Source organism: Heterocephalus glaber, unplaced genomic scaffold (genome assembly GCF_053883595.1).
Source record: "Heterocephalus glaber isolate CG9 unplaced genomic scaffold, H.glaber_assembly_v1.0 deba00001463, whole genome shotgun sequence".
In the NCBI taxonomy this organism is placed as follows: domain Eukaryota; kingdom Metazoa; phylum Chordata; class Mammalia; order Rodentia; family Bathyergidae; genus Heterocephalus; species Heterocephalus glaber.
In genome coordinates, this window is record NW_028258310.1 from 18708795 (window position 1) to 18721976 (window position 13182).

General features: G+C 49.7%; 1 long non-coding RNA gene across 1 annotated transcript; it reads right to left on the reverse strand.

Annotated features, from left to right (window-relative positions):
* Window positions 1-5920: 5920 nt before the first annotated feature.
* LOC110351088 (uncharacterized) lies at window positions 5921-12647 on the reverse strand. Its single transcript, XR_002398120.2, has 3 exons — window positions 12337-12647; window positions 10025-10226; window positions 5921-6544 (listed from the first exon to the last, which is right to left on the reverse strand). It is a non-coding gene; the product is annotated as an uncharacterized LOC110351088 (long non-coding RNA).
* Window positions 12648-13182: the final 535 nt, after the last annotated feature.

The following is a 13182-nucleotide window of genomic DNA, read 5'->3' on the forward strand; positions in this document are numbered from 1 at the left end:
TCTGTTAGTCTTTCTAGGTCCCAGACACCCGGGATTGGGTGGGAGTTCTGCTCAGTCATGCCTGGATGATGGTTCCAGAGAAATGGACTAGGGCACTAGAGGAGAGGGGGGACTCCTGGCCCTCACACCTCCCACCTCCCACCTCCCCCCTGCTTCTCTTCCAGGAGCAGATCTGGGTGCTCCCACCTCCAGGTGCCCAGAGGCCTGAGAAGTTGTCGAAACCACTGAACCTGACATGTATAACTGCAGGAGATGCCAGCCGTCTCTTCTAGATGCAGGCTAAAAATATAGAGGAGCAAGGGCCCTCCGTAATGGAGACTTTAAGAGCCTGTGACATGCAGCGATGGCTGTGTGGCAGCTAATGAGGTCTGAGCCGATCGATGCCCAAGCCCCGAGTGAACAAGTAGGCTGGGAGGGGAGACAAGGGTGTCACTCGGCATTTGTCCATCCTGGCTCAGAAATCTGGAATGTTGGTGTGGGTCAGGTGCTTGGGGACCAGCTTGAGTGAACCCTGGATGTTCAGATGGGGAGACTGAGGCCAAGTGATGGGAGACAGGAATGTCAGGAGAAGCAGAGGCCCCAGGGGACTCCAGCCAGATGGCTTCTTCTCTGGCCTCCTACCCTGTCTCCAGCTCTCTGTCTCAAAGCCCAGCACAGGACTTGTGTGGAGAGGCCCTGCAAGTGGGTGGTAACTGACCAACTCGATGAACAAATGAGTGACTCATCCTAGAGCCCTAACTTGTCATCCTAGAGCCCCAGGAGTGCCTAGCCCAGGGCAGGCACTCAAAAAGTGTGTGCTGAATGAATATCTAACCTGCTTCTCAATCTCTCCCTTCCTGCACAAGGAGACCAGGAAGCCTATGGCAACAGTGCCTCGGATCTGAGGTCTCCTTTTGTTTGTCCTATCACTCCTAGAACCACATGTAGTCTTTCTTACCAGAGAGCATAAATAATAACAAGACCACAGTGGAAATTCTTAAACATTTTGAAGGCACAGTACTAAGAACATTGCACAAATTATCCCATTTAGTTCTTACATCAACCTTAAGAGTTAAGTTCAATTTTTTGTTGTTTTTGAAACAAGGTCTCAATGTGTAGCCCAGGCTGGGCTTGAACTCATGGAAATCCCCCTGCCTTGGCTTCCCAAATGCCAGGAGTACACAGGCATGCACCCCCACACCAGGCTGAGGTAAGTTCAGTTTTACATCCATTTTCTACAGTAGAAAGCCGAAGGAGCTCCAAAAGGTTGTGTGACCATGTCATGCCTCTAGGAAAAGGTGGAATCAAGATTCAGACCCAGGCTGGCCTGTCCTCTTCCTCTGTGACCACTGCACTCCCCTGCCTTCACTAAAGTACAGCAGTAGAGGAGAGGAGAAGGCCACAGAAAGCCATGCAGAATGGAGGCAAAAAAAATAAAATAAAATAAAATAAACCCCTCCAGGGCCCATAAAGTGTTTGATAAATTCCAGGAGAAGAATAGGAAGAAATAATGAGCATTTGTCAGAGCCTTTTATAGCATATAAGATGGTTTCCCTGCATTCTCTCATTTGATCTTCACCACAGGCCTGGGAAGAAGGTATTATCATTATCTACATTTTATTGGTGAGGAAAAGAAGGCTCCCACACCTCCCAGCTTGGGCTGGGCAGCCTGCACACCTAGGGGTACAGTGCTGCAGCGATGAGGTGATCATAATCTCTCCCCAAATTGTCATGGGCTTAAGGGGTAAATCCTGGCATTTCTGTGCTCTCTCTACCCAGAGGGAGAAGGCCAGAGGGGGCCAAATGCCACCTCCTCCAGGGATCCTGAGCAGAGACCTGCTTCTCCCAGGAATCTCACCCTCCTCTCAGCCATCCAGCCCTGGTTCCTTGGGTGGCCCCTGCAAGGCACATATGAGCTTGTTATCTCTACCATCACAAAAAGCATTGGCCAACAATAGCTACCCTGGCAGCATGAAAGTAAAGTCGGGTGCCAGGGTTTGCTTAAGCAAAGGTGTTTTGATGGTCTAAGGTCAGAAAGTATGCAAGGAATGAGACCAGAGCACCTCATACTCTCGCTGCTCCCTGGGCCCCAGCTCATCTGACAGCTCCCTGGTCTTTGAGCATGTGGTTGGCAGAAAGGAGATGCGGTGACACAAATTCAGATACAACATGATGGAGGGTGGACAAGGGGCTTGGGTCTTATACCCAGTCCAGATCTCAAAAGGAGTATCAGGAAATGACTATCTTGTGATTATCTGTCCTCAGTTTGCCAGTCAGGCGTGTTCAGCAAGTGTTACCATCTTTGTTTTTTGTGCCAATTCAGATGTATGGAAAAATATTGTTTCTCACTCACCATACAAAAATGAGAACCCAGATTTTAGATGATCGAATTTTTGAACCCAGTTAATGTGCAGTGGACTCTTGACTTACAAACTTGATTGGTTCCAAGGGTTGGATATATCTCAAGTTGGTTATAAGTCAATACAGCTGAGATCTGGATGTTTATGCTATGGATAACAAGAGGTAGATGAATCTTCCATTAACCTAATTAATCCAAGTTGTTCATATGTTAGGCTGGTTGTAACTTGTGGGTCCTCTCTATACGGTTAGTTTTACAGTTTTTGTGATGAAAAGGGAGCTCCAGAGGACTGTGCTCTAGTAGGACTCATGCATGCTTTGGCTATACATGGAAGCCCTACATGGCAGGTACAGTGCAAGGCTTTGAGAATACAGTGCCAGACACGACAGTATCTGCTGTTGGAGTTTCCAGTGTGGTAGAGGAGGGGACAAGCAAACTTCATGGATGGTACGTGGAAGCTTCTGACCCAGTCAAGGAAAAGCAAAGGATCCTGGGAGGAGATGGCCCCTAGACTGGATCATAAAGGATGCTCAGAGGCAGCCAAGGGAGCAGTTCTGAACTCCTGTTCTGGGACCAGGCAGCCTGAGGTGGAAGCTGGGTTCTGCTACTTCAACCTTGGCAAGTTGCTGGACCTCTTTGTGCCTCAGTTTGCTTATGTGTAAAATAGGGATGATAATAGTAACTTTCCCCATGGGGTGGTGAGAATTAAATGAGTAAATTCATGCAAAGCACTTAGAACAGTGCCTGGCCAATGGTAGATACCTACTACACATCAACTTTCATTGTTTTTACCTTGTAGGTTGTGAAGATATGTAAGATAACATTTGGGAAGCACTTAGCCCAGAATACGTACTCAAATGTAAGCACGATCATTGGTGTTATTAAGTAGGCAGTTGCCATTACTGGCCAGGTGGATGAAAGGAGGATAGGAAAGGAAGCCAGGGTAGAGAGGATAGCATATGGAAAGGCCTAGAGGCCAGAGACGGCCTGGTGGATTTGGGAAAGTCGCAATGTTCAATTAGACTGGCACATAGCCTGGCTTCCAGGAATGCTGCCGGATGGGGCTGGAGAGGCCAAGACTGGGAGAGACGCTGGAGGCACCAGGAGTCATGGCCTCCCTCACCCTGCAGACAGCTCTGCTGAGAGTGGCTAGGCTGCTTAAAACTTGCCTGGGTCAGAGGGGTGACAGGAATGTGAGGAGGGCTGCTCTGTCCCCATCCCCTCCCTGCCCGGTGCCACTGTGTGGAGCCACTGACTGTCAATTAGGCAGCCTCAGTGCAAGAGGCTCTATTTCCTCATGCGAAACATGTCACATCCGGGAATGATCAAAACAGCTTTGCTTTGGCAAAATGTCTTGTGCTGCATGTTTGTTCTTTGGTGTTTTAGAGTAACTCCTGTTGTTCCTGAGACACCTGTGATTTGCTGGTCTCTGACAGCATTTACCTGCTCAAAGTCTCTGCCTGCCACACAACACACCTGGTGATACCCTATTCCTTTCTCTGCCACCCCGCCCCCCCAGAGCATAAATACCTCTCCAAGCCACAGGGGGTGGGACCAGGACTGACTCAGACACAGTTGGCAAGGATGACCAATTTTAGCAATTACCTCTACCGTTTGAGAATGCCTACTGTGTGCCAGGGGCTTTGAAGGCTTTGTTTTTAATCTCCCCAACAACCCCACAGTTAGGGTTTATTACTTTTATTTAGCTGAAGTACAATAAGGCTATAGAATGGCCCAGGGCTACATGGTTGAAAAGTGTGAAAGGTGGGATTTGAATCCAGATCTCTGCTACCATAGCTTGTACACTTGCCACTGCCAGGCCTGGTTGCTTCTCTGCAGCTTCCTAGCTCTCCAGCTGCCTGATCCTGAGTGGAGGGGCTTGGGACAGCTGGAATTCAACACAGGCCGCAGGGGAGACTCGTGGGAGTTGGCTCACTAAGTTCCTGGGCTCCCCTCCCCAGAGGAAAGAAACCTTCAGGTGTGCCAGACCCCCACTGACTACTCCCTCCCAAGCCCTCTGGGAGGCTCAGAGCTCACGTAATGGAGCCTTTTCCTGGTTGACCTCCATCACTCCTCAACAAATCTCTCTCTGAGCTCAGTCAAGGTTGCTGTCATTATATGGGAACAAGCACAACCTGTTGACATCTTGAGGGCCCTTCCCTGTCCCTTGTGTCCCTGTTGTCCACATTTGGGACCCCTGAGAGAGTGGGAGCAAAAGGAGATCCAGAGCCTCTCTTACGTGGTAAGTCCCATGAGAGAAGAGTCCTCCTCATTCTCCTTTGTCTTCCTAGTGCCCCCAACCCCAGTAGGTGATCAGAAAATCTGTGCTGAGTAACAATACCCACAGTTGCTATTGTTGGCTAAACTGCACTAAGTCATTTGCATAATCCCATTTAGCTCTGAGAATAACTATATAAAGGAGGGATTATTTTTCCCTACAAATGAAGAAACCGAAGCTCTGAAAGATGGAGCAGTGTGCCACAGACCACAGCTAGGAGGAGTGGAGCTAGGTTTCCACACTGAGCATTGCGTGACCCTAACTAAGCCTGCACTCCTTAACCCCACCCTACTCAGCTCCTTAATGCAATCTGGGATGAACAGAAGAGTCCACTGTGGCCCTCCAGTCAGCTGCACCTGTCTGGCACTCCCCACAACCTCCTAGGATACTGGGGTCCCTGCCCATGTGCCCCCTCCACTGGCCCACAGGCTCAGAGCAAATCTTCTATCAACAGGCTTATTATTTCTAATTTTAAGAGAGAAACCTCAGTTCAAAGCAGTTTTCAATTCCATTCAAGTCAAGGAACAGTTCTCACTTTGCCTCTCTGACCCCCCTACCACACCACCTCCTCCTCCAACTGGCGCCAGTAAGGAAAGATAAATCTTTCCTCAGAAATATAATAGTTGTTCTTCCTCTTCCCGTTGAAGCCTTTGCCAGGTAATTAGCATACGCTGACATCTTGATAGACGAAAAGAAAGGCATGAGATAATTCCCTTTTCCTTTAACCGTTATAGTATGAAGCAGCCTTTCAATTTGCCAGTTACCCAATCCGGCATTCCTGAACGCAGTCCACCGTGTGACATGTTATTCTAGCTGATCCTAACATTTCTGGTATTCAACACCAATGCTGGGTCACACTTGAGAGAGAAGATTCTCCTTCACACGGACTCCTTTCTGGTAGGAGGGGCAGCCAGGGTTCAAATGGTCTGGAAACTGTGCAGATGATGCCCTCATCCTTGGTGGGCGCCCCCAGCTGGTGGCCTGAAGCCTTGCAAGGGCAGCTTTTGTAGCTCCAGGATTATTTTCAATCCTGTCCTTCCCCTCTCCCTTACCTGCTCTCCAAAAGAATCTGGCTTTGACTAGACTCAGGGAGTCCCTGCATTTGGTGCACCAGGAAGCTCAGCTTCTGGTGATTTTTCTCTCTCCTCACCACCACATGCTCTGGGCTCACGACCTGCCACCTTGAGGCTGTGTCCAACTTCTTTGGAAGAACTCGCCCATCCTGGTCATAAATATGCTCATAGGTGTGACTTTCTCCTGGACCTTTTTGGTGGCAAGTAATTTGGGGGAATAAAAAACAATCCTTTCATTTCACAAAACATTTATTAAGTGCCTACTATGTGCTGGGCACTAATCTAGACATAGAAAATACAGAGATGAACAAGATAGGCAAGGGGCCCAGCCTCATGGAGCTTACAATCCAGTCCAGGGAAGTTTACAAAAACATTATTTTGTTGTTGTTGTTGTTGCAATTCTCTACTTTATTTATTTATTTTTTTAAAAACATCATTATTGATAAGCCAGTAGAAGATAATTTCAGATGGTGATATGTGCTTTACAAGAAAACAAAACAAGTGTAGAGAAAGGCAGGGAGTGGGTGAATTATTTTAGACAGGACAGGATTTGAGATACGAACTGATACATGGATGAAGGCGACTGAACCAACCTCAGAAGAGCCAGGAAAAGTGTTTCTCAGAGTGGGAACAGTGGATGCAAGAGCTCAAAAACACCCAGGGTCCGTCCAGCAGCAGGCCCACTTTCTTTGGCGAGATCTGTCTCCCTCTACACAGCTTTAACTTTCTCCAGTACCCTGAGAGTGGGGCAGGGTGAAACAAGCAGCTTGTTCATTCATGTGGTGAGTAGAGAAATAGCTGTCCAGGTCTCCCAGACAGCCAGACTTCCTAAGGCCAGGAGCCAGGTGTCATGAACTGGAACAGAAATTGGAAACCAGACACACCCTGTCATTCTGGCAATGGCTGCCCAAGAAAATCTCCAGCCCCTGTCGGCCTTCGATCCTTTTCCTGAAGAACAGGCCACTCCAGGCAGGAGGCTCAGCTGCTTCCATCGATCCCCTCCTGGTTTGCCCATGGGCCCCTCTTCTTGGCTGGGACAGGTTCCTGATCCCCCATTCTGGGCCCAGGACTGAGGTGGAGAGTGGGGGTGAGAGCCTCACAGCAGCCTTCACCCATACAGATGTACCTCCTTTTCTCTCCTTCAGCTGAGCAAGGGTAAGGGCTTTCTTAAAAGGAAGCTCAGCAGGAAGAAGAGGGAAGAAGAGAAAGAAAAGAGGCATGCAGAAGCTGGGAAAGGGGTCCACAGAACTGAATCTCCTGACTCTAGAGGAACTGACTTTCTGGGCACTTAACCCCACCCCCATCATGTTTGTGGCTCAAGGCACAGGATGGCTTTGGGACAGCATCGGGCTGAAGATGGGACTGCTAGCTGTCTTTTGGGGGACAGGGGACACCACGCACAGGCTCAGAGCCCAGTTGAGTCTCCTGGAGGCTGCTTGCCAGCAGGGCCTGTCAGAACTCCCAGGTGCCAGCCTCACACAAGAAATCAGAGTGACTTTAAAAAATGTATATATGAATCAGATTATACCTCTTATGATTAAAATTATCCATAATATTCTGATGGGGAAAGAAAGAATGGCCTGAGTCCACTAGTGGACAGTGTGAACTGCTGTTCAGGGAAAGGCTCGCTGCCCCAGGGGCTGGAGCACTTTCGCAAGGCAGCCTCCTGCTCCCAGCCCCTCCAGGGATCAGGTAGCTGTGGAGAAACACCTTGTCCAAGGTCGTGCCACCCGACAGAATCTCCATGTCAGAGACTCATGTGGAGTATGAAGGACTCACCGTCAGCCAACCCAGACAACCCTGAAGGACCATTCTAGCTCTAGAGCTCCCCACAGGTCAGCCCGAGGCTGGTGCTGGGCCTGTACCCAGCCGTCTTCTCTGCCCTTTCCTGCCCCTCCCCCCCTTCCAGGGCATGGAGCCCAAAGGAACACCTGAGTAAACTCCTGCACACAAAAGCAGAAACAAAAGCAAAAGTTCCACTGGCCTCCTCCAGCATTTTGAGTAAATATTATATATGTGTGTGTGTATAAACACACACACATATATATATATTTTTTAATGAGGCCAGCAAGGCCTTGCTTTTCTGCCTTTCTCACCTGGCATCACTGGACCTTTCCCCAACACTTTGTCTAAAATTTCAGCTTCACATTGTTCCCTCTTTTTTCTCTTTGGCATTTATCACTATCTAATATATATTCTGTCTCCCCGCTAGAATCTAAGCTCCACAAGGGCAGAGATCTTGCTCTGTTTCGTCCCTGTTATACACCCGAAGCTTACCACAGAGTATGGCACACCACAGGTGCTCAATAGTTGTTCAGTGAATGTTTTGTTGTTGTTCTTTAGAGTACTGGGTATTAAACCCAAGGCCTCACAATGGACTACATCCCCAGCCCTTTTTTATTTTTTATTTTGAGATAGGGCCTCACTAATTTGCCCAGATAGGACTTGAATATGAGATCCTCCTGCCTCGGCCTCCTAGGGTGCTGGAATTACAAGTGTGTGCCACCATGCTGGGCTTTGAGTAAATTACTAAGAGAATTTCCTACCTATATCTATCACCCAGTGCCTGGAACATATAAGGTATGAAATAAAATATTTGTAAAAATAATGAATGGGGAAGTGTCTTCCAGTGGCCTTGATCTAAAAGCCCTTTTACACTAAGGGGCTCCCGTTAGTAGGTGCCCGATAAACCTCTGAGAGTGAGTTTCTGTGTTTCTCACTGTAGCTGGCACCTAGTATGGGCATGAGCAAAACTAACTGCATGCCATAGAGAGGCAGACTCCCACCAGCCACCCTGAGCACTTCTGCCCAGTCACCTGGCAACTGCTTCTGCTTCCCAGCCTGAGAATTTCCAGTCTTCTCCCCTGTGTGGGTGCAGGTGAGGTAGGAGGTGCACAGTGCTCCTCATCGTCCATCCTGTGCCCCAGATTCCCTGCCATGGGCAGAGCTGAAGCCACCCTGCAGCCTCTCTGACCACAGTCCAACCTTTGCCTTGTTCTTACGTCACCCCAGGATCCAGCCAACTGGTCCCCTCCACAAGGCTATGACAGCTCAGGCCACACTGTTCTCTCCTCTTCCTGACCACCCACTGCGTAAACTGACCAAATTGAGCATCCTGGCATTTGCTTCCTCCTAGCTGGCCTCTGGTTAGATTCTGCTGCATATTATCATTTCATCTACTGGCCAGATCTCCCCAAATCATTGTCACCATCATCAATAGTAATAATGCTCCTCTACATCTGGGAGCCACTGGTCACTGTTCAGCAGGTTTCCATCTCTCTCATCTCTGTATCTACACACTTGGCCCAGACGATGAGCAGGACGGGAGTCCTCCCCACTCCACAGATGAGGCCATGCAGGCTCAGAGAGGCTCACACCAGAAACACCCCAAGCCATTTCCCTTTCACCATTTCAGTAATGGACACCACTACCCACCAAGACATGCGAGTCAGAAATGAGGATCTTTCACCTCATGCTTCCATCCACATCCAGGCAGTCCCCAACCATGCAGATGACACCTGAATCTCTCCTCACACAACTCCTCTCCAGCTCTGTGTTCTTTGTCCATGTGAGAAGACCACACTCCTCCCCTGGAAGATTGCAGATCTCCCACCCTGCCTCCACTATGGCCCCACCCTTCTGTACATTGCAGAGTCCAGAGGGGCCCTTCTCTGGTGCATATCCACCCATTCATTCACTCCTTTATTCAAAAAATAGTTATTGAGGGCCGGGGATTTAGCTCAGTGGTTCTGCCACCTGCCTCGCAAGCACAAGGTCCTGAGTTCAATCCCTGGTACCAAAAATAAATAAATAAATAAATAAATAGTTATTGAGAGTCTGCTCTATGTCAGGCACTGCTCTAGGTATTGGGAGGCCAGCAGTGAACCAAATAAAACTATTGTCTTTGTGGAACTTGTATTCCAATGGGGAGGTGAGGCAGCAGTGATAAATGATCAGCTAAATATACAGCATTCAACAATGATGTGAAAAGAAACAAGGCAGAGGAGGAACCAGGGAATGCATAAGCAGGAGATGCGCTTGCTGTGGTATAGCAGGGTTTGGAGGGAAGCCCTTCCCCAAGGGGGTGGCTGAGAGGAGTAAGGGAGCATGGAGCATCAAGTGTAAAATCCTGAGGTGGGATCCTGCTCAGCAAGTTCAAGTTCATGTTTGAGGAAGTCCAGAAACAAGCAAGACTAAAGGAGTAAGAGCAGAGGAAGACATTTCGCAGAAGGCCATGTTACAGGGTCAGTGAGCCACCATAAAAACTTTTGACTTTGATCCTGAATGAGATTTGAAGACATTGGAGGATTTGAGCAGAGGGGAGACTTGACCTACCTTACATTTTAGCAGGATCCCACAATGCTGCATGAGGAATAGACTGTAGGGGGACAAAAGCAAAATCAGGGAGACTCTTGCAGCAGTGCAGGACAGAGACGATGATGGCTTGGACCAGGGTGACAGCTGCAGAAGTGGTAAGAAGTAGTCAGGCGCTTGATGGGTTAGGAAGATGGAGTGACAGCAGTTGCTGATGAACTGCCTGTGGGGTGTGAGAGAGGAGCCAGGCATGACATCCAGGATGATGGAGATTTGATCTCATCCCTCCCTGATCTCCACTGCTCTTAGGTTTGACCAACCCTTTCCCAAGGATTATAAAGTCCTTCCTGATCTGAACCTCCTACTCACCTCTACCCTCCCCATGCCATGGTCTAATCTTCAATAACAGTGAAGAATAAAGCAAAACAGTTATTGAATGCTAATCTCATGGAAGCCTGGGCTAAGTACTTAACAAATGCCATCTCATTCATTCTCAACAATCCAATGAAATGAGTACTGTTAACCATTTTAAAAATATACTCACTTTACAGAAAAGGAAACTGAGGCACAGAGAGGTTAAGTAAGTCAGCCCAGGTCAAAGAGCTAGTAAATAGCAGACCTGGGATTTGAACCCAGACATCCAACCAAAGCTGTTTCTCTAACCACTATGGGAGACTGAAATTCTAGCTCTACAATCAGCCATGATTTCACTCTCTTAATCTCTGTGCCTGCCAAGGGGCAGTTCTACAGGCCTGGAATGTTCTTGCTCCCGTCCCTCCCACACCCCTCAGCCCATCCACATCTTTGTCTGACTAAACTGCCTTTCTCTAGGAAGCCAGGCTGAGTGAGGGCCCTCTGGGTGTCCCACAGCTCTGTGCTTGCTGCATTCCAGCCCTGCCCACCTGTACACAGTCTGTTCACATACACACACCTGACATGAACCCTCTGTGCACAGAAACCAGGTCTATTTGCCTCACAGCTGTATCCATAGAGTGAAGAACAGTGCCTGCCAGAGAGCTAGTGACTGATGATGGGACAAAAATACAGGCATTCTACCTCCTACAGGGATGCCCCTTCTCTCCACCCTCTATTAGATTCCCTGGGCTGTGCTCCTCCACTTTCCCTTCTCACAGCCCCTACACTTGCTCAATACCGAGTAGATAATCACGGGTAGCATCCATTGAGTGCTTGCTTTAAGAAATTTCTGTGCCTTGTCTCATTTAATCCTCCCAACACATCCTGAGATAAATATGATTATTGTGCCCATTTTACAGATGAGGAAACTGAGGCTTTCTGAAATCCAGTAAATTCCCCAGGGTCCGAATGTGATACTGGGATACTAAACAAATAGTAGATGAACTGAACTTGACAGTGGCATTGACCTGTGCTTGCTTTCTCCTCCACAGCACTCCGCACAAAGCCTGGCAGAACAGCGGCTCAACAAGTGAATAAAGCTGCAGTCCGGGCCTGCAGCGGAGAGGAAGGGTGTCTGCTTCTCCATCCTCGCTCCTCACTCCCTCAAGTTCCTTCTCATTCTTCTCCCCTTCACACCCTTAGTAAAAGCCCTGAGAGTGACCGATTGAAGGGTGTGATTTCCCTGGGAAAGCATCATTTACATGGGAACATTCAAACAGGAACAGAATTCTTCCACGAGGGCAGAAGGCTTCAGAAGACAGCTGTGGGTGGAGGGTTGTTGGGAGAGGAGGTGCCGAGGGATGGGGAACGATCCTTTATTTATTTATTTCCCTCTAGGAGCCTTTACCTTTCATTAAAACAGCCTCTGGATGTAGGTGCAATCAAACATTCATTAGACAAGCAAGGTACATAAAAAAAAAAAAAACTAACGCCCAAACACACCACACACACACACACACACACACACACACACACACACACACACACACACACACACAGCAATAATCAATCTGCGAAATGAAACCAGTCCTTCAGGCGAGAAAAGCAGACAGCGTTCTTCCGCATAGGGGCCCCCAGGACCCGCGTCCCCGTCCCTCGTGACCGTGGCTCTTGCACAGGCCTGCTGCGTGACCCCCGGGTCCCTTAGGTGACTGCCCCGAGCTGTGACCCCCGGATCTGGCACCAGAGTACGGCAGGCCTGCAAACCCGGCCCCCCACACACTCACACTCCGAGCCCCGCACCCCGCTGGGCTGTCACCAGGGGTCCTTCCTGGTCCTGGGTTTCCCCACAGATCTGAAGCTCGCGGGGTTCTCATCTGCTCCGAAACTCGGCTTTGGGCACTGCTCTAGGGTAGCGGGCACCGCCCGCTGCTCAGGAGAGTGGGGCTGGGGGCGGGTGTCCGGCGACGTTGGCTCACCTTCCTCTCAATCAGGACCGGCTTCCTGGAGGAGAGGATGGCGGCGGAGCCTGGAATGGGGGCAAGGAAGTAGCTTGACAGATGGGGAGTGGGAGGCTCTTCCCAGCATATGGGGGCCGCGTGGGCGGAAGGAGTCCGGGCCAGGTGGGGGGAGGGGGCCCAGGGCCGTGGAGACAGTCCCTGGAGCGGGGACACGCGCTGGAGTGGGGGTGTGAATGGAATGGAGGGGGAGGCAGTAACCCCTCAAAGGTAGGGGCGGGCGAGTGGGGGCGGCTTTGGATGCGCTCACCCCGGAACCTGCTGAAGTCGACGACGCCCCGCGCCTTGCACAAGGGCGCCCCCTGATGGCTCAGCACGTGTCAGACACGGTTTCCATTTTCTTCTAAATGTTTAACAGAATCCTTAACCAGGCGCTTCCTAGAAATTGGCCGTTGGGCCCAGATATCCTTTGGGGGATGTTTCCCTACCCATTTTACAGCTAAGGGAGCAGAGGCCCAGAAAGGTCATACAGCCTGAAGTGGCAAGAGGCAGGATCCCAATCTGTGCATCCATTCATTTAGCATTAAGAAGTCCCTACTGCACGCCTGGGGCTGGGGAAACTGCAGTACATACATGAACAGGTCCCTGGCCTCCCAGGGCTTATAGTCTAGGTAAGGAGACAGAACGCAAGTAAACAAATAAATGAGCAAAATAATTTCAATGCTGCGGAGGAAATAAATCAGGGTGTGGAGCTAGGCAGCAACTGTGCTCTCGGCTTCTCCCAGCCTGCCGCCCCCTCACTCCTCCCTGGGGGACCGGGATTTGTCAGCCTTGGCTTCAAGGCAGGCAACAAAGGAAGGTGGCTCT